The sequence below is a fragment of the Petromyzon marinus genome, chromosome 62 (genome assembly GCF_048934315.1).
Source record: "Petromyzon marinus isolate PM22_M1 ecotype Great Lakes invasive population chromosome 62, UKy_Petmar_22M1.pri1.0, whole genome shotgun sequence".
Taxonomy (NCBI): domain Eukaryota; kingdom Metazoa; phylum Chordata; class Hyperoartia; order Petromyzontiformes; family Petromyzontidae; genus Petromyzon; species Petromyzon marinus.
This window is the reverse complement of record NC_133728.1, coordinates 8,034,486-8,062,405: the sequence shown is the minus strand read 5'-3', so window position 1 is coordinate 8,062,405 and position 27,920 is coordinate 8,034,486. Positions and strand designations below refer to the sequence as shown.

At 52.9% G+C, this 27,920-nt stretch overlaps 1 protein-coding gene and 1 non-coding gene across 3 annotated transcripts in view; both read right to left on the bottom strand.

Annotated features, from left to right (window-relative positions):
* The window catches only part of LOC116955861 (limbic system-associated membrane protein-like), a 768,583-nt gene that overhangs the window by 134,856 nt on the left and 605,807 nt on the right, over positions 1-27,920 (bottom strand). The gene's annotated exons all lie outside the window — the stretch shown is intronic.
* On the bottom strand, positions 21,487-21,593 carry LOC116955963 (U6 spliceosomal RNA). The gene has a single exon (XR_004404908.2). It is a non-coding gene; the product is annotated as a U6 spliceosomal RNA (small nuclear RNA).

Here is a 27,920-nt window from a genome sequence, read left to right as displayed (position 1 = left end):
CCACAGACTCACACACACGACCTACAGACTCACATGGACCCATAGACTCACAATGGACCCATAGACTCACAATGGACCCATAGACTCACACTGGACCCATTGACTCACAATGGACCCATAGACTCACATAGGAACCACATACTCACAATGGACCCACAGACTCACAATGGACCCATAGACTCAAACTGGACCCATAGACTCACCTAGGAACCACAGACTCACACACAGGACCTACAGACTCACATGGACACATAGACTCACACATAGGAACCACAGACTCACACACACACGACCTACAGACTCACATGGACCCATAGACTCACATAGTAACCATAGACTAACAATGGACCCATAGACTCACAATGGACCGATAGACTCACATGGACCCATAGACTCACATAGTAACCATAGACTCACAATGGACCCATAGACTCACAATGGACCGATAGACTCACAATGGACCCATAGACTCACAATGGACCCATAGACTCACACTGGACCCATAGACTCACAATGGACCCATAGACTCACATAGGAATCACAGACTCACAATGGACCCACAGACTCACAATGGACCCATAGACTCACGCTGGACCCATAGACTCACAATGGACCCATAGACTCACATGGACCCATAGACTCACCTAGGAACCACAGACTCACATTGCACCGATAGACTCACAATGGACCCATAGACTCACAATGGACCGATAGACTCACAATGGACCCATAGACTCACAATGGACCCATAGACTCACACTGGACCCATAGACTCACCTAGGAACCACAGACTCACATTGCACCCATAGACTCACAATGGACCCATAGACTCACATGGACCCACAGACTCACATGGACCCATAGACTCACAATGGACCCATAGACTCACAATGGACCCATAGACTCACAATGGACCCATAGACTCAAACTGGACCCATAGACTCACAATGGACCCATAGACTCACAATGGACCCATAGACTCACAATGGACCCATAGACTCACATTGGACCCATAGACTCACAATGGACCCATAGACTCACATAGGAACCACAGATGCACATGGTCCCATAGACTCACATAGGAACCACAGACTCACACACAGGACCGACAGACTCACAATGGACCCATAGACTCACAATCGACCCACAGACTCACCTAGGAACCACAGACTCACAATGAACCCATAGACTCACACATAGGAACCACAGACTCACACACACGACCTACAGACTCACATGGACCCATAGACTCACAATGGACCCATAGACTCACAATGGACCCATAGACTCACACTGGACCCATAGACTCACAATGGACCCATAGACTCACATAGGAACCACAGACTCACAATGGACCCACAGACTCACAATGGACCCATAGACTCAAACTGGACCCATAGACTCACCTAGGAACCACAGACTCACACACAGGACCTACAGACTCACATGGACACATAGACTCACACATAGGAACCACAGACTCACACACACGACCTACAGACTCACATGGACCCATAGACTCACATAGTAACCATAGACTAACAATGGACCCATCGACTCACAATGGACCGATAGACTCACATGGACCCATAGACTCACATAGTAACCATAGACTCACAATGGACCCATAGACTCACAATGGACCGATAGACTTACAATGGACCCATAGACTCACAATGGACCCATAGACTCACACTGGACCCATAGACTCACAATGGACCCATAGACTCACATAGGAATCACAGACTCACAATGGACCCACAGACTCACAATGGACCCATAGACTCACACTGGACCCATAGACTCACAATGGACCCATAGACTCACATGGACCCATAGACTCACCTAGGAACCACAGACTCACATTGCACCCATAGACTCACAATGGACCCATAGACTCACAATGGACCGATAGACTCACAATGGACCCATAGACTCACAATGGACCCATAGACTCACACTGGACCCATAGACTCACCTAGGAACCACAGACTCACATTGCACCCATAGACTCACAATGGACCCATAGACTCACATGGACCCACAGACTCACATGGACCCATAGACTCACCTAGGAACCACAGACTCACAATGCACCCATAGACTCACAATGCACCCATAGACTCACATAGGAACCATAAACTCACCTAGGAACCACAGACTCACAATGCACCCATAGACCGACATGGCGCGCCCCATCCGACCCATCTGTAATAATTAAGCTGAATGGGCATAGTAAGGGCAGGGCACCTGGGGGGCGGGGGGGGGTGGGGTTGAAGTGGGGGTGCGGGTGGAGTAGCCACCTCTCATTAGAGTAATGGGAGCTTCTGACACGGGACTTTAATTTGCCCAAATTGGCGAGCAGATTTTAACTGACAATTAAGCACGCGCGCTAACGAGGCAACGTTGCCAGCTCTAATGACCATTGCAGGCTGCCCCTCCCTCCATTCCCACCCACCAACAGCCCCGCCCCCCAACCCCCCCCCCCCCCCCTTACTCTCCTAACCCCACCCCTTAGGGACTCACTCTCCGTACAAAACCCCGAATCACGCCGGTCAACATCCTGGCGAAGGGATTTGAAGGCGTGGATATGCAGCCGTAGACTCACACAGGACCCACAGACTTGCAACAACGCGACCTAAACACACACACACACTTAACCCACTGTCCCTTGCAAAGGCCCCATAGACGTGCATAGGACCCATAGACTCACGTGGGACCCATAGATTCACTAATGAAACATAGACTCACATAGGACCCACAGACTCACATTTTACCCATAGGCACATTGAACCCATAGACTCATATCAGACCCATTAACGCACATCAGACCAAACAGACTCACATTGGACCCTATGACTCACAGTGAACCCATAGACTCACAGTAGACCCACAGATTCACACACAGAAGACAAAGGCGGCCGGGGACGCCACTTAGCGTAGCGCCTTGTGTACCAGCGACAGGAGCTGCAGCAGAAGCAGTAGCACCAGTAGTAGTAGTAGCAGCAGCAGAAGTAGTAACAGCAGCAGGAGTAGTAGCAGCAGAAGTAGTAACAGCAGCAGCAGCAGTAGCAGCAGTAGTAGCAGTAGTAGTAGCAGCAGTAGTAGTAGTAGCAGCAGTAGCGGCAGCATTAGTGGCAGCAGTAGTAGCAGCAGCAGTAGTAGCAGTAGTAGTAGCAGCAGTAGTAGTAGTAGCAGCAGTAGTGGCAGCATTAGTGGCAGCAGTAGTAGCAGCAGCAGTAGTAGTAGCAGTAGCAGCAGATGTAGCAGCAGTAGTAGCAGCAGCAGTAGTGGCAGCAGTAGTAGTAGCAGTAGGTTAGCAGCAGCAGTGGTAGTGGCAGCAGTAGTAGCAGCAGCAGTAGCAGTAGTAGTTGTAGCAGTAGTAGCAGCAGTAGTAGCAGCAGCAGTAGCGGCAGCAGTAGTAGTGGCAGCAGCAGTAGTAGCAGCAGTAGTAGCAGCAGCAGTAGCGGCAGCAGTAGTAGTGGCAGCAGTAGTAGTAGTAGCAGCAGTAGCAGCAGGAGGAGGAGGGATGAACGATCCAGCGCTCGGGGCAAGGCACCACCGTAATTAGTTGGCTGAGTGCAATGAGAGCGTGGCGACGTCGACTTTAATGGGGATGTTAATGACCCCCCCACACTCTCCCCCAGAAGCCCCCCACTACCACCACCACCAGGCCCTGAGGGCACTGACTACTCACACCCCCCACTACCACCACCACCAGGCCCTGGGGGCACAGACTACTCACACCCCCCCACTACCACCACCACCACGCCCTGGGGGCACAGACTACTCACACCCCCCCCACTACCACCAGCACCATGCCCTGAGGGCACTGACTACTCACACCCCCCACTACCACCACCACCACGCCCTGAGGGCACAGACTACTCACACCCCCCCACTACCACCACCACCACGCCCTGAGGGCACAGACTACTCACACCCCCCCACTACCACCACCACCAGGCCCTGAGGGCACTGACTACTCACACCCCCCACTACCACCACCACCACGCCCTGGGGGCACAGACTACTCACACCCCCCACTACCACCACCACCAGGCCCTGGGGGCACAGACTACTCACACCCCCTACTACCACCACCACCACGCCCTGAGGGCACAGACTACTCACACCCCCCACTACCACCACCACCAGGCCCTGGGGGCACAGACTACTCACACCCCCCACTACCACCACCACCACGCCCTGGGGGCACAGACTACTCACACCCCCCACTACCACCACCACCACGCCCTGAGGGCACAGACTACTCACACCCCCCCACTACCACCACCACCACGCCCTGAGGGCACAGACTACTCACACCCCCCCACTACCACCACCACCAGGCCCTGAGGGCACTGACTACTCACACCCCCCACTACCACCACCACCACCACGCCCTGGGGGCACAGACTACTCACACCCCCCACTACCACCACCACCAGGCCCTGGGGGCACAGACTACTCACACCCCCTACTACCACCACCACCACGCCCTGAGGGCACAGACTACTCACACCCCCCACTACCACCACCACCAGGCCCTGGGGGCACAGACTACTCACACCCCCCCACTACCACCACCACCACGCCCTGAGGGCACAGACTACTCACACCCCCCACTACCACCACCAGGCCCTGAGGGCACTAACTACTCACACCCCCCCACTACCACCACCACTCCCTGAGGGCACTGACTACTCACACCCCCCCACTACCACCACCACTCCCTGAGGGCACTGACTACTCACACCCCCCCACTACCACCACCACTCGCCCTGAGGGCACAGACTACTCACACCCCACTACCACTACCACCACCACCACACCCTGAGGGCACTGACTACTCACACCCCCCCACTACCACCACCAGGCCCTGAGGGCACTGACTACTCACACCCCCCCACTACCACCACCACTCCCTGAGGGCACGGACTACTCACACCCCCCCACTACCACCACCACCACTCCCTGGGGACACTGACTACTCACACCCCCCACTACCACCACCACTCGCCCTGAGGGCACTGACTACTCACACCCCCCACTACCACCACCACCAGGCCCTGGGGGCACAGACTACTCACACCCCCCCACTACCACCACCACCACGCCCTGGGGGCACAGACTACTCACACCCCCCCCCACTACCACCAGCACCATGCCCTGAGGGCACTGACTACTCACACCCCCCACTACTACCACCACCACGCCCTGAGGGCATTGACTACTCACACCCCCCCACTACCACCACCACCACGCCCTGAGGGCACTGACTACTCACACCCCCCACTACCACCACCACCACGCCCTGGGGGCACGGACAACTCACACCCCCCACTACCACCACCACCACCACGCCCTGAGGGCACAGACTACTCAGACCCCCCCCACTACCGCCACCACTCGCCCTGGGGGCACAGACTACTCACACCCCCCACTACCACCACCACCACGCCCTGAGGGCACAGACTACTCACACCCCCCACTACCACCACCACCAGGCCCTGGGGGCACAGACTACTCACACCCCCCACTACCACCACCACCACGCCCTGGGGGCACGGACAACTCACACCCCCCACTACCACCAACACGCCCTGAGGGCACAGACTGCTCACACCCCCCCACTACTACCACCACCACGCCCTGGGGGCACGGACAACTCACACCCCCCCACTACTACCACCACCACGCCCTGGGGGCACGGACAACTCACACCCTCCCACTACCACCACCAGGCCCTGAGGGCACAGACTACTCACACCCCCCCCACTACCACCACCAGGCCCTGAGGGCACAGACTACTCACACCCCCCACTACCACCACCACTCAACCAGACGGCCGCAATTACGCAAATTGCCGGCATCGCAATCAACGTTAACGAGCTGACATAGCGGGCCGCTGTGTGTTACATATGCCGGTGAAGTAGGTCCTGTTGTCGGTTCTCCACGTGTGTACGTTTGTGTGTTCGTGTGTGTGTTCGTGTGTGTGTACGTGTGTGTGTACGTGTGTGTGTTCGTGTGTGTGTGTACGTTTGTGTGTTCGTGTGTGTGTGTACGTGTGTGTGTACGTGTGTGTGTACGTGTGTGTGTGTGTACGTGTGTGTGTGTACGTGTGTGTGTGTACGTGTGTGTGTGTACGTGTGTGTGTACGTGTGTGTGTGTGTGTACGTGTGTGTGTGTACGTGTGTGTGTGTACGTGTGTGTGTACGTGTGTGTGTGTGTACGTGTGTGTGTGTACGTGTGTGTGTACGTGTGTGTGTGTACGTGTGTGTGTGTACGTGTGTGCGTGTGTACGTGTGTGCGTGTGTACGTGTGTGTGTGTGTACGTGTGTGTGTTCGTGTGTGTGTGTACGTGTGTGTGTGTACGTGTGTGTGTGTACGTGTGTGTGTGTGTACGTGTGAGGATGACCTTGCTGAGGCTGCGGTGCCTCAAATATTGGAAGAGGTCACCCCCTGTGAGTGGCTGTCTGAAGTACCATCTGTTGAGGAAGTACTGAAGGCGATCCGGAGTCTGAGACCAGGAAAGGCAGCGGGCAGAGATGATCTCCCAAGCGAAATGCTGAGGGAGTGTGGCGTTTGTGCACAGACTGCCCTATATGACATCATAACAACAGTCTGGACCACTGGACGGGTTCCGCAGGATTGGAAGGATGCCCTGGTGGTCCCCCTTTTTAAGAAGGGGGACCGCACAGACTGTAACAACTACAGGGGCATCTCACTCCTCAGTGTGCCGGGAAAAGTCCTGGCAAGGATTATTCAACATCGCCATGCCAGGCAAGCTGAGGAGAGGCTTGCGGAGCCCCAATGCGGTTTCAGGAAAGGGCGGTCCTGCACAGATGCAATATTTTCTGTCCATCTGCTACAGCAGAGGTGTAGGGAATTCTAACAAGACCTACATCTCTGCTTTATTGACCTGGTCAAGGCCTATGATACCATCAGTATGCCTGGGCTCTGGGTTGTTCATCGTGCTTTTGGAGTCCCTGACCCTCTGCTCACGATCATTAAGGACCTTCATGATGGTGAGCAGGCCCGGGTAAAACTACGTGGCCGGGAGTCAGAGCCATTCCCTGTTCAGCGTGTGGTGCGACAGGGATGTCCTCTGGCTCCCACATTATTTAACATCTATTTTGACCACCTAGTTCGTGAAGCCTTCAATAGCTGTACCGGGGGGATCTCTATTTGGTACAGATATAATGGGAGGCTGATCGATGCCCGAGTGCGATCAAGGGATGGCTCCCTCATGCTCAACCACGTTATGTATGCTGATGATTTAGTAATAGCTGCTCATTCAAAACAGGAATTGGAGACGCTGCTGCTGAGACTGGAGGGTGCCACTAAGAGGTGGGACTTACCATCAGCCCCACCAAAACTAAGCACCTGTTGGGTATTTTGTACCATCGGACACTCCACCCCCACAACTCCCAATCGGTGATGGGGCAGTTGTGGAGAGAGTGGAGAGTTTCCCATACCTGGGCAGTATGCTTATGACCGGCTCCAGTTTAACAGCAGAGGTCTCACTCCGAATCAGTCGAGCGGCAATATCTTTTCATCGGTTGCGTAACGCTGTGTGGAAGCTACCTGGTCTGTCGCTCTGCACTAAGCTTCAGGTCTTCTCGGCCACGGTCATTCCCTCCCTTCTCTACGCTTGCGAAACGAGGACCCCTTTAATGGAGCATCTTCGCCGGTTGGAAACATTTAGGCTGGCCTGCCTACGATCCATCCTGGGTTTAACCAGGCTGGATTGTGGGAGTAGCTCAAAAATCCTTGAAAGATCTGGGCAAGGTCCCATCGATGAGCTCCTCCGGCAGGCAAGGCTGCGTTGGCTGGGTCATGTAGCCCGCATGCCCAGCCACCGCATGCCGAAACAGATTTTGTTCGGCCTGATCGAGGGGGCTAAACGGGCGCGGCACGGGCTAGAGAAGAGATGGAGTGATGTGGTACAGGAAGACGTGGAGCTGAGTGGACTTGCCGATGACTGGTACCAGCGGTGTCAAGATCGGCCTATGTGGAGGAGGCTCGTGAAGGACGCTACTGGGCAGTTGGTGGCAGTCGCCCTCCAACAACAACGGAGGGCGGAGGAGCGACGCTCACAACAACGAGCGGAGCGCCGGGTGGCTAAAGCACAGCAGATTGGCACAGTAGGGGGCACAGGTGGTGCACCAGCCAGTCATCTCAGTCAGTCGACCCGTGGCACCTGGGTCTGCCCCTTGACCTCCTGCCAGCGGGCGGTCGACACTTCACGTGGCCTCAGGGTGCACATAGCCTGGCACAAGCGTCGTGGTGACGTCACCGCCACTTAGTGGCGAATGGCGGTTGTTGTTGTTGTGTGTACGTGTGTGTGTACGTGTGTGTGTACGTTTCTGTGTGTACGTTTCTGTGTGTACGTGTGTGTCTGCGTGTACGTGTGTGTGTACGCGTGTGTGTGTACGTGTGTGTACGTGTGTGTGTGTACGTGAGTGTCTGTTTGTGTACGTGTGTGTACGTACTTGTGTGTGTACGTGTGAGTACGTGTGTGTGTGTACGTGTGTGTACGTGGGGAGCGGTAGTGTAGCGGTTAGCGCTACGCTGCGCTACGAACCTGGCGACCCGGGTTATATTCCCGCTCACGGCCAACACCAGTGACGATTATCTGAACCAGTCCCGGGCCTCCCCTAGGTCGACTCAGCCTCAAATGAGTACCTGGTGCGGTGCGTAGTAAACATCGCCACTGAGGAGACAAAGGCGGTCGGACGTGGTGCTGGCCACCCACTCCCTCGTGTACTGTTCCGGCCTTCATAGGCACTTGCCCCTACAGTCTGTTAAGGCTATATGGGGGATCTTAATCTTTGTGTGTGTACGTGTGCACGTGTGTACGTGTGTGTACGATTCCTGCTCACGGCCAACACCACCGGTGACGATTATCTGAACCGGTCCTGCGCCTCTCCTATGTAGACTCAGCCTCTAATGAGTACGCGTTGCGGTGTGTAATAAACATCGCCGCTGGGGGAGACAAAGGCGGCCGGGACGTGGTGCTGGCCACCCACGCGTGCCGTGCCGGCCTTCATAGATTATTTGGGTATAGCCCTGTGAGCCATTCGGCTCTTGAATCGGCTGCAACCACAACAAACAAAATAAAACAACAACAAGAAAAACATCTTAAAGTAACTAATGTGTTGACTGTGCAAAACAGAAAATCCATGGAAAAAAAAACAGCAAAAAATATTCCTGAAAAAATCACCGTACACCACCAACGCTGTGGGATGCAAGTCAAACAACAACAACCACCACCACAATAAAACTTAGATTAAGGCCATCAGTCTAACTCCGTTCTTTCCACCAAAAACAAACATGTCCAAACCAAAAAAAACGTTTTCCAAATCACCAAAAAATAAAGCCATAATTGCAACGTAACAGCGATCACGAGTGCTGTGACCGAATTTTTTTTTTGTTACAATAAACTACATAAATAACACGTGTTCAGAGGCTTGCTCAAGGCGCTGCTCCGGCTGGAGCACGCCACGTACCACCCTCTCTGAACCAGCGTGGACGTCACCCCACGTGTTCACGTTCTGAAGCACCCGCTCGTGGCGCGCACGATGCCAACCGCCACCACCACCACCACGTGGCTTTTATTTCGTGTCGTGCGCGGTGCATTTAGCGTGGATTTGTAGCGATTGTTTGTGTTGCTGGTGACTTTGTGTGTTTGCGTTGCTGGTGACTTTGTGTGTTTGTGTTGCTGGTGACTTTGTGTGTTGTTTGTGTTGCTGGTGACTTTGTGTGTTTGTGTTGCTGGTGACGTTGTGTGTTTGTGTTGCTGGTGACTTTGTGTGTTTGTGTTGCTGGTGACTTTGTGTGTTGTTTGTGTTGCTGGTGACTTTGTGTGTTTGTGTTGCTGGTGACGTTGTGTGTTTGTGTTGCTGGTGACTTTGTGTGTTTGTGTTGCTGGTGACTTTGTGTGTTTGTGTTGCTGGTGACTTTGTGTGTTTGTGTTGCTGGTGACGTTGTGTGTTTGTGTTGCTGGTGACTTTGTGTGTTTGTGTTGCTGGTGACTTTGTGTGTTTGTGTTGCTGGTGACTTTGTGTGTTTGTGTTGCTGGTGACTTTGTGTGTTTGTGTTGCTGGTGACTTTGTGTGTTTGCGTTGCTGGTGACTCTGTGTGTTTGTGTTGCTGGTGACTTTGTGTGTTTGTGTTGCTGGTGACTTTGTGTGTTTGTGTTGCTGGTGACATTGTGTGTTGTTTGTGTTGCTGGTGACTTTGTGTGTTTGTGTTGCTGGTGACTTTGTGTGTTTGTGTTGCTGGTGACTTTGTGTGTTTGTGTTGCTGGTGACTTTGTGTGTTGTTTGTGTTGCTGGTGACTTTGTGTGTTTGTGTTGCTGGTGACTTTGTGTGTTTGTGTTGCTGGTGACTTTGTGTGTTGTTTGTGTTGCTGGTGACTTTGTGTGTTTGTGTTGCTGGTGACTTTGAGTGTTTGTGTTGCTGGTGACTTTGTGTATTTGTGTTGCTGGTGATTTTGTGTGTTTGTGTTGCTGGTGACTTTGTGTGTTTGTGTTGCTGGTGACTTTGTGTGTTTGTGTTGCTGGTGACATTGTGTGTTGTTTGTGTTGCTGGTGACTTTGTGTGTTTGTGTTGCTGGTGACTTTGTGTGTTTGTGTTGCTGGTGACTTTGTGTGTTGTTTGTGTTGCTGGTGACTTTGTGTGTTTGTGTTGCTGGTGACTTTGTGTGTTTGTGTTGCTGGTGACTTTGTGTGTTTGTGTTGCTGGTGACTTTGTGTGTTTGTGTTGATGGTGACTTTGTGTGTTTGTGTTGCTGGTGACTTTGTGTTGTTTATGTTGCTGGTGACTTTGTGTGTTTGTGTTGCTGGTGACGTTGTGTGTTTGTGTTGCTGGTGACATTGTGTGTTGTTTGTGTTGCTGGTGACTTTGTGTGTTGTTTGTGTTGCTGGTGACTTTGTGTGTTTGTGTTGCTGGTGACTTTGTGTGTTTGTGTTGCTGGTGACTTTGTGTGTTGTTTGTGTTGCTGGTGACTTTGTGTGTTTGTGTTGCTGGTGACGTTGTGTGTTTGTGTTGCTGGTGACTTTGTGTGTTTGTGTTGCTGGTGACTTTGTGTGTTGTTTGTGTTGCTGGTGACTTTGTGTGTTTGTGTTGCTGGTGACGTTGTGTGTTTGTGTTGCTGGTGACTTTGTGTGTTTGTGTTGCTGGTGACTTTGTGTGTTTGTGTTGCTGGTGACTTTGTGTGTTTGTGTTGCTGGTGACTTTGTGTGTTTGTGTTGCTGGTGACTTTGTGTGTTTGCGTTGCTGGTGACTCTGTGTGTTTGTGTTGCTGGTGACTTTGTGTGTTTGTGTTGCTGGTGACTTTGTGTGTTTGTGTTGCTGGTGACATTGTGTGTTGTTTGTGTTGCTGGTGACTTTGTGTGTTTGTGTTGCTGGTGACTTTGTGTGTTTGTGTTGCTGGTGACTTTGTGTGTTTGTGTTGCTGGTGACTTTGTGTGTTGTTTGTGTTGCTGGTGACTTTGTGTGTTTGTGTTGCTGGTGACTTTGTGTGTTTGTGTTGCTGGTGACTTTGTGTGTTGTTTGTGTTGCTGGTGACTTTGTGTGTTTGTGTTGCTGGTGACTTTGAGTGTTTGTGTTGCTGGTGACTTTGTGTATTTGTGTTGCTGGTGATTTTGTGTGTTTGTGTTGCTGGTGACTTTGTGTGTTTGTGTTGCTGGTGACTTTGTGTGTTTGTGTTGCTGGTGACATTGTGTGTTGTTTGTGTTGCTGGTGACTTTGTGTGTTTGTGTTGCTGGTGACTTTGTGTGTTTGTGTTGCTGGTGACTTTGTGTGTTGTTTGTGTTGCTGGTGACTTTGTGTGTTTGTGTTGCTGGTGACTTTGTGTGTTTGTGTTGCTGGTGACTTTGTGTGTTTGTGTTGCTGGTGACTTTGTGTGTTTGTGTTGATGGTGACTTTGTGTGTTTGTGTTGCTGGTGACTTTGTGTTGTTTATGTTGCTGGTGACTTTGTGTGTTTGTGTTGCTGGTGACGTTGTGTGTTTGTGTTGCTGGTGACATTGTGTGTTGTTTGTGTTGCTGGTGACTTTGTGTGTTGTTTGTGTTGCTGGTGACTTTGTGTGTTTGTGTTGCTGGTGACTTTGTGTGTTTGTGTTGCTGGTGACTTTGTGTGTTTGTGTTGCTGGTGACTTTGTGTGTTTGTGTTGCTGGTGACTTTGTGTGTTTGTGTTGCTGGTGACTTTGTGTGTTTGTGTTGCTGGTGACTTTGTGTGTTTGTGTTGCTGGTGACTTTGTGTAATTGTGTTGCTGGTGACTCTGTGTGTTTGTGTTGCTGGTGACGTTGTGTGTTTGTGTTGCTGGTGATTTTGTGTGTTTGTGTTGCTGGTGACTTTGTGTGTTTGTGTTGCTGGTGCCTTTGTGTGTTTGTGTTGTTGGTGACTTTGTGTGTTTGTGTTGCTGGTGCCTTTGTGTGTTTGTGTTGCTGGTGACGTTGTGTGTTTGTGTTGTTGGTGACTTTGTGTGTTTGTGTTGCTGGTGACTTTGTGTGTTTGTGTTGCTGGTGCCTTTGTGTGTTTGTGTTGCTGGTGCCTTTGTGTGTTTGTGTTGCTGGTGCCTTTGTGTGTTTGTGTTGTTGGTGACTTTGTGTGTTTGTGTTGCTGGTGCCTTTGTGTGTTTGTGTTGCTGGTGCCTTTGTGTGTTTGTGTTGTTGGTGACTTTGTGTGTTTGTGTTGTTGGTGACTTTGTGTGTTTGTGTTGCTGGTGACTTTGTGTGTTTGTGTTGCTGGTGACTTTGTGTGTTTGTGTTTCTGGTGACTTTGTGTGTTTGTGTTGTTGGTGACTTTGTGTGTTTGTGTTGCTGGTGACTTTGTGTGTTTGTGTTGCTGGTGACTTTGTGTGTTTGTGTTGCTGGTGACTTTGTGTGTTTGTGTTGCTGGTGACTTTGTGTGTTTGTGTTGTTGGTGACTTTGTGTGTTTGTGTTGCTGGTGCCTTTGTGTGTTTGTGTTGTTGGTGACTTTGTGTGTTTGTGTTGCTGGTGACTTTGTGTGTTTGTGTTGCTGGTGACTTTGTGTGTTTGTGTTGCTGGTGACTTTGTGTGTTTGTGTTGCTGGTGACTTTGTGTATGTCGTATCGGAGTCGCGTCTAATGCTTCTGCTGCTGGCGGCAATTAAAGTTGTTTAAAAGTCAAAGAGTCTCTCTCGCTCTCTTCCCTCTGTCTCTCTCTCTGTGTGTCTCTCTGTCTCTCTCAGTCTCTCTCAGTCCATCTTAGTCTCTCTGTATCGCTCTGTCTCTCTCCTCTGTCTCTCTCTCTGTCTCTCTCTGTCTCTCTCCTCTGTCTCTGTCTCTCTTTGTCTCTCTCTCTGTCTTTTTCTGTCTCTCTCCTCTGTCTCTCTCTCTATCTCTCTCCTCTTGTCTCTCTCTGTCTCTCTCTCTGTCTCTCTCCTCTGTCTTTTCTGTCTCTGTCTCACTGTCTCTCTCCTCTGTCTATCTCTGTCTGTCTCTGTCTCTCTCAGTCTCTCTCAGTCTATCTTAGTCTCTCTATATCGCTCTGTCTCTCTCCTCTGTCTCTCTCTCTGTCTCTCTCCTCTGTCTCTCTCTCTGTCTCTCTCTCTCTCTCTGTCTCTCTCTCTGTCTCTCCCCTCTGTCTCTCTCTCTGTCTCTCTCTCTGTCTCTCTCTCTGTCTCTCCCCTCTGTCTCTCTCTCTGTCTCTCTCCCTGTCTCTCTGTCTTTGTCTCACTGTCTCTCTCCTCTGTCTCTCTCTGTCTGTCTCAGTCTCTCTCTGTCTATCTCTGTCTGTCTCTGTCTCTCTCAGTCTCTCTCAGTCTATCTTAGTCTCTCTGTATCGCTCTGTCTCTCTCCTGTCTCTCTCTCTGTCTCTCTCTCTCTGTCTCTCTCTCTGTCTCTCTCTCTCTCTCTGTCTCTCTCTGTCTCTCCCCTCTGCCTCTCTCTCTGTCTCTCTCCCTGTCTCTCTGTCTTTCTCTGTCTCTCTTAGCGTTTCTGTCTCTCTCTGTTTCTCTCTCTCTCTGTCTCTCTCTGTCTCTCTCTCTGTCTCTCTCTGTCTCTCTATCTGTCTCTCTCTGTCTCTCTCTGTCTCTGTCTCTGCCCTCTGTCTCTCTCTCTGTCTCTCTCCCTGTCTCTCTGTCTTTCTCTGTCTCTCTTAGCGTTTCTGTCTCTCTCTGTTTCTCCTCTCTCTCCTCTGTCTCTTTTTGTTACCATCAGAGGAAGCAGCAAAGAAGATACTCGGTGTCGTCGGCACTTTGCTTCGTTCATCATTTCGGTTTTTTCAATACTTTGCTTTATGTAACTCCCCCACCCTCCCGCACTTTTAAAATTAAAGATTTAACAAAAGATTTCTCGCTCTGCTCTCCTTACACCTTCCCTCTCTCTCTCTACCCTCCTCTCTGCCCGCACCCCCCCTCTCTCTCTCTACCCCCTCTCTTCCTACTCCATGTCGCTCTCTCTCGCTCTTTAAAACAAAACAAACTACGACAAGTGCTGCATCTGCACGCAGGAAGCTGCCGATCCATTCGCCTGCGCTCACTGAGATCACAGACAGATGGCCGCCTGAGACGGACGCCGAGGCAGCCGACACTGACTCACTCACACATCATACACTGACTCACTCACACACCATACACTGACTCACTCACACACCATACACTGACTCACTCACACACCATACACTGACTCACTCACACATCATACACTGACTCACTCACACACCATACACTGACTCACTCACACATCATACACTGACTCACTCACACATCATACACTGACTCACTCACACATCATACACTGACTCACTCACACATCATACACTGAATCAATCACACACCATGCGCTGACTCACTCACACATCATACACTGACTCACTCACACATCATACACTGACTCACTCACACACGATGCACTGACTCACTCACACATCATACACTGACTCATTCATACATCATACACTGACTCACTCACACACCATGCACTGACTCACTCACACATTATTCACTGACTCACTCACACATCATACACTGACTCACTCACACATCATAGACTGACTCACTCACACATCATACACTGACTCAATCACACACCATGCGCTGACTCACTCACACATCATACACTGACTCAATCACACACCATACACTGACTCAATCACACACCATACACTGACTCAATCACACACCATGCGCTGACTCACTCACACATCATACACTGACTCACTCACACACCATACACTGACTCACTCACACATCATACACTGACTCACTCACACATCATACACTGACTCACTCACACACCATACACTGACTCACTCACACATCATACACTGACTCACTCACACACCATACACTGACTCACTCACACACCATACACTGACTCACTCACACATCATACACTGACTCACTCACACATCATACACTGACTCAATCACACACCATACACTGACTCAATCACACACCATGCACTGACTCACTCACACATCATACACTGACTCACTCACACATCATACACTGACTCACTCACACATGATACACTGACTCACTCACACATTATACACTGACTCACTCACACATGATACACTGACTCACTCACACATCATACACTGACTCACTCACACATCATACACTGACTCACTCACACATCATACACTGATTCACTCACACATCATACACTGACTCACTCACACATCATACACTGACTCACTCACACATCATACACTGACTCACTCACACATCATACACTGACTCACTCACACACCATGCACTGACTCGCTCACACATCATACACTGACTCACCCACACATCATACACTGACTCACTCACACATCATGCACTGACTCACTCACACACCATGCACTGACGCACTCACATATCATGCACTGACTCACTCACACATCATGCACTGACTCACTCACACATCATACACTGACTCACTCACACATCATACACTGACTCACTCACACATCATACACTGACTCACTCACACATCATACACTGACTCACTCACACACCATGCACTGACTCACTCACACATCATACACTGACTCACTCACACATCATACACTGACTCACTCACACATCATACACTGACTCAATCACACACCATGCGCTGACTCACTCACACATCATACACTGACTCAATCACACACCATACACTGACTCAATCACACACCATACACTGACTCAATCACACACCATGCGCTGACTCACTCACACATCATACACTGACTCACTCACACACCATACACTGACTCACTCACACACCATACACTGACTCACTCACACATCATACACTGACTCACTCACACACCATACACTGACTCACTCACACACCATACACTGACTCACTCACACATCATACACTGACTCACTCACACATCATACACTGACTCAATCACACACCATACACTGACTCAATCACACACCATGCACTGACTCACTCACACATCATACACTGACTCACTCACACATCATACACTGACTCACTCACACATGATACACTGACTCACTCACACATTATACACTGACTCACTCACACATGATACACTGACTCACTCACACATCATACACTGACTCACTCACACATCATACACTGACTCACTCACACATCATACACTGATTCACTCACACATCATACACTGACTCACTCACACATCATACACTGACTCACTCACACATCATACACTGACTCACTCACACATCATACACTGACTCACTCACACACCATGCACTGACTCGCTCACACATCATACACTGACTCACCCACACATCATACACTGACTCACTCACACATCATGCACTGACTCACTCACACACCATGCACTGACGCACTCACATATCATGCACTGACTCACTCACACATCATGCACTGACTCACTCACACATCATACACTGACTCACTCACACATCATACACTGACTCACTCACACATCATACACTGACTCACTCACACATCATACACTGACTCACTCACACACCATGCACTGACTCACTCACACATCATACACTGACTCACTCACACATCATACACTGACTCACTCACACATCATACACTGACTCACACATCATACACTGACTCACTCACACACCATGCACTGACTCACTCACACATCATACACTGACTCACACATCATACACTGACTCACTCACACCATGCACTGACTCACACTACATACACTGACTCACTCACACCATGCACTGACTCTCTCACTTCATGCACTGACTGACTCACACATCATACACTCGCACAACCACTGACCCATTCACTCATCATACACAGGTTCACTCATCGTGTGCTGGCTCAATCACACATCATACACTCACTCACGCTGCTGCAGACTCACTCACACATCATCCACTGACTCACACATCATACACTGACTCACTCATCACACGCTGACTCACACATCATACACTGACTCACTCACACATCGTGCGCTGACTCACACATCATACACTGACTCACTCACACATCATACACTCACTCACACTACCACTGACTCACTCACACATCATACCCTGACTCACTCACACATCATGCACTGACTCATTCACACCATACACTGACTCACACATCATACACTGACTCACACCATACACTGACTCACTCGCACATCATACACTCACTTACACTGCCGCTGACTCACTCACACATCATACACTCACTCAAGCTACTATTGACTCACACATCATACATTCGCTCACACATCATACACTTACACTGCCGCTGACTCACTCACACATCATACACTGACTCACTCATCATACGCTGACGAACACATCGTGCGCTGACTCACACATCATACACTCACGCTGCTGCTGGCTCACTCACACATCATACACTGACTCACTCATCATACACTGACTCACTCACACATCATACGTTGACTCGCACATCATACACTGACTCACACATCATACGCTGACTCGCACATTATACACTGACTCACTCACACATCATTCACTGACTCACTCATCATACACTGACTCACTCATCATACACTGACTCACTCATCATACGCTGACTCGGACATCATACACTCACTCATGCTACTGCTGACTCACTCACACATCATACACTCACTCACACATCATACACTGACTCACACATCATACGCTGACTCACACATCATACACTGACTCACTCACACATCATACACTGACTCACTCACACATCATACACTGACTCACTCACACACCATGCACTGACTCACTCATCATACACTGACTCACTCACTCATCATACACTGACTCACTCACACATCATACACTGGGAGTGTCGTGCTTCCAGCTATGGCTGCATGTTTGGTCGTACGTGTTATTTATATATATCGTTTATTGTTAAATTTAAAATCACAAGTTCCTATGATGACTGTTGTTACATTGTTTTATAGCTTTATTTTGGTGATTCGAAAGCATATGGTAAATCTAAATTGTCTGATGGTTGTTGTTGTTGTTGTTGGCTTGCACCACACTGTGATTTTTGGCACAAAGCGTCTTTACAAGTTTTATTTTTTTGCACGTGGAATATTTGCTGGCTTATTCCAGGATGTTTCTGTTGCGCATCGTCGCTTTGGGATGTTCTTTGTTCATATTTTGTTTGTTGCGTTTGCACCCGACTTGTCTCCCCTCTCTCTCTCTCTCCTCTGTCTCTATGTCTCTCTCTCGACACACACACACAGACAGAGAGAGAGAGGAGACGGAGAGGCAGCGGAGAGGCGAGTGACTGCGTCTGCGTGCGTGTGTGTGTGTGTGAAAGCAAGTGCTGCGCAATTGGTGGTGGGGCACTTTCAAGACGGAGAGGTTAAGGAACAATTCGCGTGCGAGCCTCCATCTCCCTCTCTCTCTCTCCATCGAGAAGGAAGGTTAGGACGGGCAATATATATATTTTATATTGTGTGCGCTCTACAAACCATTTACACAAAGAGAGAGAAAGCGAGAGAGAAAGAGAGAGACCTACTTTTTGTACGAAAAAAAGACAAGTGGAACGTATTTTGTTGTTGTTGTCAAGGTTAAAAAAAAAGAAACGTTATTCTGGAAGACCGTGAAATTTTTATTTTAGTGGACAGCATTGTTATTTTGTTGTTGTCCCGGTGGCTACGAGATGTTGAATACCTCGCCTGGTGTACAGGAGGTCGTGGGTTCGATCCCGACCCTGACGTTGCCTGCTGCTGTATATTTGGAGTTTGCGTGTCTCTCTCTAATCATCATCATCATCATCACGGTGTCTAGGAGATGTTAACTACCTCGCCTGGTGTACAGGAGGCCGTGGGTTCGATCTCGACCCCGACGACGCCTGCTGCTGCTGCTGTATATTTGGAGTCTGCGTGTCTCTCTCATCATCATCATCATCACGGTGGCAATGAGATGTTAACTACCTCGCCTGGTGTACAGGAGGCCGTGGGTTCGATCCCGACCCTGACGATGCCTGCTGCTGTATATTTGGAGTTTGCGTGTCTCTCTCTCTCATCATCATCACTGTGGCTAGGAGATGTTAACTACCTCGCCTGGTGTACAGGAGGCCGTGGGTTCGATCTCGACCCCGACGACGCCTGCTGCTGCTGCTGTATATTTGGAGTCTGCGTGTCTCTCTCATCATCATCATCATCACGGTGGCAATGAGATGTTAACTACCTCGCCTGGTGTACAGGAGGTCGTGGGTTCGATCCCGACCCTGACGATGCCTGCTGCTGTATATTTGGAGTTTGCGTGTCTCTCTCATCATCATCATCATCACGGTGGCAATGAGATGTTAACTACCTCGCCTGGTGTACAGGAGGTCGTGGGTTCGATCCCGACCCTGACGATGCCTGCTGCTGTATATTTGGAGTTTGCGTGTCTCTCTCTCATCATCATCACGGTGGCTATGAGATGTTAACTACCTCGCCTGGTATACAGGAGGTCGTGGGTTCGATCCCGACCCCGACGACGCCTGCTGCTGCTGCTGTATATTTTGAGTCTGCGTGTCTCTCTCCCCGAGGACGCGTGGATTTGTCTCGGCGTTTTTCGGATTTGCCCCCTCCCCCCCACCCGTGCCCCCACATTTAGAATGAACATCACCGCGCGTTAAGAACGTTATTTTACCGCTGCTCTGAATTTGCACGTGACGATGACGACGACGACGATGACGACGATGATGATGATGATGATGACCCCAATTCGTCGTGCTATCATTTGTGATGGTGAGGTCGCCTCTGCAAAAAGAGCAACGTAGCTTCGTGGGGGTCTTTTCTGGAAAACGAAAAACAAACCCCGCGTCCAATGAACACGCAAGAACGCGTAGCGCAGCACGCTAACCACCACCCCACCGCTCCCCCACCACTCCCACCGCACACGGACACACGACCTACGATTCTCGCGGTTGGCTACGTACGGTGCGAAAGAAGTTCAACACACACGGACGCAACAGACTACACACACACACTACACGCACACACACCACACGCACACACACACACACACGCCACACGCACACACACACGCCACACACACACCACACACACACCACACACAAAACCCCTCCACACACACACACAGACACCACACACACCGCACAAACACCCCCTCCACACACCCCACACACACACCCTACACACACCACGCACACATACACCACACACACACCACACACACCACCGACCACACACACCACACACACGACACACACACCCCACAAACACACCACACACACCACACACACGACACACACGACACACAAACACACCACACACACACACCCCCTCCACACAAACCACGAACACCACTGCGGTATTAACCAGCGGCAAGACGTCCGTGCCGGTGGCAGATTTTGTGTCCTGTTGTGTTTTTCTGTGCCTGGGTTTGGTGGCCTTAAGCGAAGAGGAGGAGGAGGGATTCTAAAGTGGTGATGCGGGGCGACTCGCGATGCCATTAGGGAGAAGCGTGCAGAGAGCGAGAGAGCGAGAGAGAGAGCGAGAGAGAGAGCGAGAGAGAGAGATAGAGAGAGAGATAGAGAGTGAGAGAGAGAGAGTAAGAGAGAGAGCGAGAGAGAACGAGAGAGAGAGAGCGAGAGAGAGAGAGAGAGCGAGAGAGAGAGCGAGAGAGAGATAGAGCGAGAGAGAGAGAGCGAGAGAGAGAGCGAGAGAGAAAGAGCGAGAGAGAGAGCGAGAGAGAGCGAGAGAGAGAGCGAGAGAGAGAGCGAGAGAGAGAGTGAGAGAGAGAGAGAGAGAGCGAGAGAGAGAGATAGAGAGAGCGAGAGAGAGAGTGAGAGAGAGAGAGAGAGCGAGAGAGAGAGTGAGAGAGAGAGAGAGAGAGCGAGAGAGAGAGTGAGAGAGAGAGCGAGAGAGAGAGTGAGAGAGCGAGAGGGAGAGAGCGAGAGAGAGAGAGCGAGAGAGAGAGCGAGAGAGAGAGCGTGAGAGAGCGAGAGAGAGCGCGAGAGAGCGAGAGAGAGCGAGAGATAGAGAGTGAGAGAGAGAGCAAGAGAGAGGGAGAGCGAAAGAGATAGTGAGAGAGATAGAGAGAGCGCGAGAGAGAGAGCAAGGGAACGCTTCACAAATTTGCGTGTCACCCTTACACAGGGACATTGCTAGTCTTCTCTGTGTCGTTCCAATTTTAGTATATGTGCTGCCGGAGCAAGGACTAGAGAGAGCGAGAGAGAGTGAGAACGAGAGAGAGAGCGAGAGATAGCGAGAGATAGCGAGAGAGAAAGATAGCGAGAGAGAGCAAGAGAGAGATAGAGAGAGATAGCGAGAGAGATAGCGAGAGAGAGATAGCGAGAGAGAGAGATAGCGACTCTTCTCCCTACACCCCCCCATGAGCCTAGTCAACACGATTCAGAAGCGAGTCCTTGACTTTTTATGGTCGGGTGGAGGACACCGGAGTCGCGGCTGGAGTCCTGGCCCTGCCACTGGACAAGGGCAGTCACGGGCTGGTGTGCGTGCGGAGTCAGCTGGCCACCTTCCTCCTTGAAACAGCTGGGGGATCTGCAGTGCTCCAAACAACTGTTCTACACGGACCTGCAGGGCCTCCCACTGGGACAGCTGCCACCTTTCTACAGGAGCGTCCTGCAGACATGGAGCTCCCTCGCCGTCAGGAGGCTGAACCAGCCGCGATCGGCCGAGGATCTGGTCTTTGAACCGATCCTCAGGAACCCGCAGACAAAGCTGCCATCCACCACCACCACCACCACCCCAGGCATGGAGAGGCGCCTCGCCAACGCGCGACTCACCAGGACGGGAGATCTGGTGGAGCCTGAAACACGGAGGCCGGTGGCTCGGACCAGCAGACATGGCCACAAAGACAGGGGGGCTGCAGTCGCTCCGGGTGGCTGCCCGGATCCTGGCCGAAGCCAAGGGGGCCTTCTCAGCGGCAACGGGGAGAACGCCCCCCATCGGCATTGGGGATGACGAGGCCCCTCTCGGTCCTCCTCCACCGGAGCACTCAGTCGTGCCACTGCATCGCCAATGCCGACAAACGAAGGCGGATCACAACCTGTGCCGGCTGGAAGACCTGCCGGAGGTGGCCTTCGGAAACGTCAAGAGGAAGGTGCTCTACTCCTACATGGTCCGGTTCCACCAACAGGACACCCTGAGGAGCCACAAGGACCATGCCTGGAGGAGAGCCCCTAGCCCTGCATCTCTCCGGAGAGGCCTCGCTGGAGGCAACTCTACTCCAGCCCGACGTACGACCGCATCGGCGACCTCAGCTGGAGCATCGCCCACGGCACCGTCACCACCAACGCCTCCCTGACGCGCTTCACCGACACGCCCCCGGAGTGCCGGTGAAGAAGACGTGCACATCACCGGCATGTGTGTGGTACATGGCGTGCTCCAGCCAGAGCCGCGCCTTAAGCAGGCGTCTGAACACTGGAAGCACAGAGCAGCCGTCAGTGTCACCTTCCAGCATCTTTCGCCTGAGCACAGGCGAAGTTGGCGAGGTCATGGCGCTTGTTAGCCAGGTAAGGCACCACCACCCCATGTACCAAGCTGCTGTTGTAGAAGGGCACCCCCCAGTTTCCTGAAGATGTCCCCCAAAAGGCGAACATTGAGTTTGAGCCGCTGGCAGTGTAAGTACCGGTGGGGTAGATCCTCCCTGGCACCGCAGGAAATGCACCAAGTCTGTTACCCCTGGCGAGATTCGGCTGAGCCACACGGCCGATGGCAACGTGCAGTGCACCAATCTCCACCCGAGGTCACCGCAGCGTTTGGCTACGGGAGACTTTGTACATTTGTTTACACTGGGGGGGGGGGGGGGGGGCGGCCACAATGAGGGGAGAGAAATGGTCTCTCCATTTTGTGTCCGGTAGGTCGGCCAGGTCCCGGGAATGCAGCGCCTTGACACAGCCACGTGTGGAGAGCGCTTTGTTCAGGACGCTCTTCAGGGGCAACGTTCCTGCAGCCTCGGGGCTTCAGTAGCTTTCGGAAGTCGATGTGGCCGGGGGGGTGCGCGCAGGAGAAGCGAAACTCCGGGAAGGAGGAGGGGGGGGGCAGGGCCGCCACCGTCCCCCGGTGCCTCCAGCTTCAGGCGCAGCTCCTTCATGGCACGTAGCGACGTCCCGCAGCAGCTTCTCCCCGGCGAGCGTGGAGCGGAGCCCTGCGGTGTTGGCGATCTCAGCTGCGGTCTTCCACTTGGGCTGGTGGGGGCCTGCACGAGGTGGAAGACTGTCCGCAGCCCTGCCGATGTGAGGCGTTGAGCCAGAGTCCTCTCTCCTCTGATGCCCTGGAAAAGGCCGTTGCAGAATGAGGGGCTTGTTCAGGAACCGCGCGAGGTCGTAGGGCGCGCGAGTTCTGCTCCCACTCGAAGCTCCGCCACGTGTCCAAGAGGCTCCGGTGCTAACCTGGCAGCCTCGTGTAGTCGACCAGGCTCAGGTCCATCAGGAAGAGCTCCTGTCCGTACCCCAGGCACCCCCTACACATTCGTCAGCAGGGCGAGGGCCGGCGACTTCCAGGGTCGCTCCTCCCGGTCGTACAGCGGCCGCCTGACTGCCATGAGCCTGAAACTCGTGACCCTGGCGGTGACGTCCACCAGACCCTGGCCGCCCTCGGCCACCGGCAGGCGGAGAACGCCCGGCCTGAGCCGGTAGCTTCCCCGTGCCAGACGAAGTGCGCGAGTGAGCGGTCGACTCTGGCGAGTAGCCAAGCAGGAGGCTGGAGGGGCCTTGGTCTTGTGCCATAGCGCGGACGCTGCCAGGGTGTTAGCGACGAGCACTCGGCCCCTGAATGACATCTGCGGAGCGAGGCGTGGCGCCCCTGTCCGTGATTTAGCCTCGATTGTGTCGGCAAGCTCGGTCCAGTAGTTCAGAGTGACGTAACGTGGTTTCCCCAGGTAAACCCCAAGGTACTTGACTCCGTCGTCCCGCCAACTGACTCCTCTTGGGAGGAGCACGGAGCGAACGCCGCCTCGCGACCCCAAACACAGAGGGGGGTCTCGCACTTGGCCCAGTTGACCCTGGCGGAGGAGGCCCCCCTCTCGTACACTGGCAGAGCACGGAGGCGTCACGTGACGCATCGTTGAGCACGACGCGTCACGTCGTCGTCTGCGTAAGCCGAGAGCTTGACGGCCGCCTCCTCGGGTCCCGGTACCTTGAGGCCAGACAGATTTCGTCTCAGGTGGCGTAGCAGTGGCTCAATGGGACAGGGTGGTACAGCAGCCCCGAGAGGGGGGCATCCCTGTCTGACCTCCCCCGTCACAGGGGGTGCCGAGCCGCTGGTTTATCTTTGTGAGGCTGGATGTGCCCCCGTGTACAGCAGCCTCACGTGCAAGATGAAGGCCTGGCCGAAGCCGAGCGACGTTAGGAGTTTGTCCACGGTACTCGTGGCTCACCCTGTCAAAAGGCCTTCTCCTGATCTAAGAAGAGGAGGCCTAAGTCCACGTTGTGCGCTTCTGCAAGGGAAATCACGTCTCTGGCCGTACCGATGTTGTCGTTTTTGCACCGCCTGGGGATGCAATACGACTGTTCCGGCAGGATCAGCTGAACCAGCGCCGTCTTGAGACGGTTTGCCAGCACCTTGGAGAAGATTTTGTAATCGGCGCACAAAGAGGGACACAGGTCGCCAGTTCACGAGGAGGCGCAGGTCACCCTTCTTGGGTAGCAGGGAGACCACCGCTCTCCTGCAGCTCTGTGGGAGTTCCCCCTTCTGCAGGCCTCTCCGTCAACAATGGTAGTAGTGGAGGGCCAAGCTCATCGCAGAAGGCCGCGTAAAACTCAACAGGCAGGCCGTCAATCCCCGGGGCTTTACCAGCTGCGAGGCCTTTCACAGAGGTGTGGAGCTCCTGCTGCAGGGTGACGGGGCTGTGCAGACGATCCCGCTCGGGGACTCCTAAGGTAGGGCCCCCCGTCCAGTAGCTCCCGGACAGCCTAGTCGTGTACGGTTTCGGCGGCGAAAAGTTGCGAGTAGAAATCCCCGGCGGTCTTGGCGATCTCGCTCTCGGATGTTGCCGTTTGTCCATCTCGAGTTCGCAAACTGGAAACTTACGTGGTGTTAGCCGGTGCTTTCTTTGACCGGAAGAAAAACTTAGAGGGAGAGAGTCCATCTGCGACAGGTGCTGCATTTTTTTGCACACAAAAGCACGACGTGCCTGCTCGTCCGCGATGGACCTGAAAAGCCGCTGCTTCTCCAGTAGCGTCTCATCCTGCTGTGTGCCGTGGGGTGAGCTCAGCTCTGCCTCAAGCGCCAGCAGCTCTCGTTCTGCAGTTGGCGCGCCACCTCGTTCTTGGCGGCGGCGTGCTGGCTCGTGAACTGCTGACAAGAGAACCCTGACCCGCGCCTTTGTGTTGTCCCACAACAGCTGGTGGGAGCTGAAGCTTCCTTTGGCAGGAAGCCACTGAGCCCAAAAAGGCTTTGAAGGTTTCTCTGAAGTCGGTGTCATCAAGCAGCTGAGTCTCCAGGAGGCGCTGTGCTGCTCCGCTCTGGGATTTCGCAAGCAGCGCAGAGACCAGGCGGTGATCGGAGAAACCGGAGGGTACGATTTGTACCGTCCCCGAGCGGGTTAACGCCGCTGGCGTTGACGTACGGTCGGTCGAGCCTGGCGAGGCTCACCCTGCCTTGAGGGCCGCAGCAGCAACGAGAGAACTGCCGCTGGGCCGGATGCTGCGGTCGCCACACGTCACGCAGATCCGGCCTCCGCACGAGCTCGGCTAGCGGCCGTGCGGATTCAGGTTGAGGTTCGGCAGCATTGCGGTCGAGAGCCGGGGTCGAGGGTGCAGTTAAAGTCTCCTCTCCCCACGACGGCCAGCAACGTCGTCCGTTGTCGTCTGTCGCGAGCGCGTCCCGCGGCGCGCCGAAGAAGAGCTTCCTCTCGGGGGGCCTTGCTCGGCGCGTACACGTTGTAGCACCCGGGGCAGGATTCATTCAGGACGAATTCGACAGAAATCAAGTGACCTTTGGCGATGTCTTTGAAGGAGACGTTCTCCGGTGCAAACCGCGAACCGAGCACAATCGCCACGCCGGCGAGGTTGTCCTCGGCGTGGCTGAAAGAAGGCCTCGGCCGCCTAGGAAAGGCTGGAGTTGGGCCTCCAGAGTGGCGTCGAGGTGAGTTTCCTGGAGGAGAGTCGCATCTGGCCAAGGTGAGTTTCCTGGAGGAGCGTCACATTGGGTCAAGGTGGGTTTCCTGGAGGAGAGTCACAACTGGCCAAGGTGAGTTTCCTGGAGGAGAGTCACATCTGGCCAAGGTGAGTTTCCTGGAGGAGAGTCACATTGGGTCAAGGTGGGTTTCCTGGAGGAGAGTCACATCTGGCCAAGGTGAGTTTCCTGGAGGAGAGTCACATCTGGCCAAGGTGAGTTTCCTGGAGGAGAGTCACATCTGGACAAGGTGAGTTTCCTGGAGGAGAGTCACATCTGCTTTGTGTTCCCTGACAAAGCGGCAGATCTGATCCCACCTCTTGTCACTGCGAGCGCTGTTACAGTTGGAACTAGCAACCTTAATTGCATGTAGTTGCATGGTGGTGGTAGTGTTAACAGTAGTTTGCGGGGGGGCTGGGTTACTTCTGGGCAGAAGTAAGCTCCTTCTTCGCCTTGCGCACGAACGCTTTCAGGCGGTGGCATTCCTGAGTCGAGAAACCAAACCTGTCGCTGTTGCGGCAAAAATTTGTTGGGATGCTTTGAGGAAAGCGGTGAGGTCAGGGAAAGCGGCCCCGACCCTGATTTGACGCTTCCTGAAAGTTTCCCCGAGAAAGCTGTGGGTGTCCCCAGGTGTGTAACGGCACTCGCCGTTGACTTGCGAGTAGCTGAGCTCACTCACGTCGTCCTCTCCTTCGGTCTCCGACACCTCGTCGTGCGAGTCCTCCAGCTCGTCGCACTGTGACTCGGCAGAAAACCTCGTTTGCCGTCGGTGATGGCAGGGGCTCGGTGGGAAGAGGGTGGCTGTCCTCTGGTAGTGGAGGGTCTTTTGCTCTCCCCTCGGGTGAGGTGAGCCGGCATTTGTAGGGTGCTGCTACGCGCAAGCTGCACTCGTTCCCAACAGTCTGTTGAGGCTGTACGGGGGCATCTTTGTCTTTGGTGTGGCGAGGAGGCGTCGTGCTTACCCACTCACGGCCGCCTTTGTCTCTCCGCCTCCACCACCACCACCGTTGCTGCTGCTTGTGTAGTGCCTACCACGCCAGATGTGCCCGTGCGAGACGCGAGACGACCGAGGCGGGGATGAGACTCGGGGAGAATTGCGCGCTGATGTCTTTTTGAGCCTTGAACCGCGGGAGGGGTGTGGAATTGAACTCTGGGTGGGTCAGGTTCACGGCTACAAATAACCCCGCCACTCCCACCCCGACTCCCTTCACCCGTTATCGCTAAAGCCTTGCCCAGGGCTGTTAGGGAAAGTGCTCTGAGCAGGCTGCTTACAAGCGGCTCCGCAAGACAAAAAAGGCACCACACACACACACACGAACGCACACCAACACACACAACAACAAACCGCAATTCGCCACTAAGTGGCGGTGACGTCACCAAGACGCTGGTGCCAGGCTATGTGCACC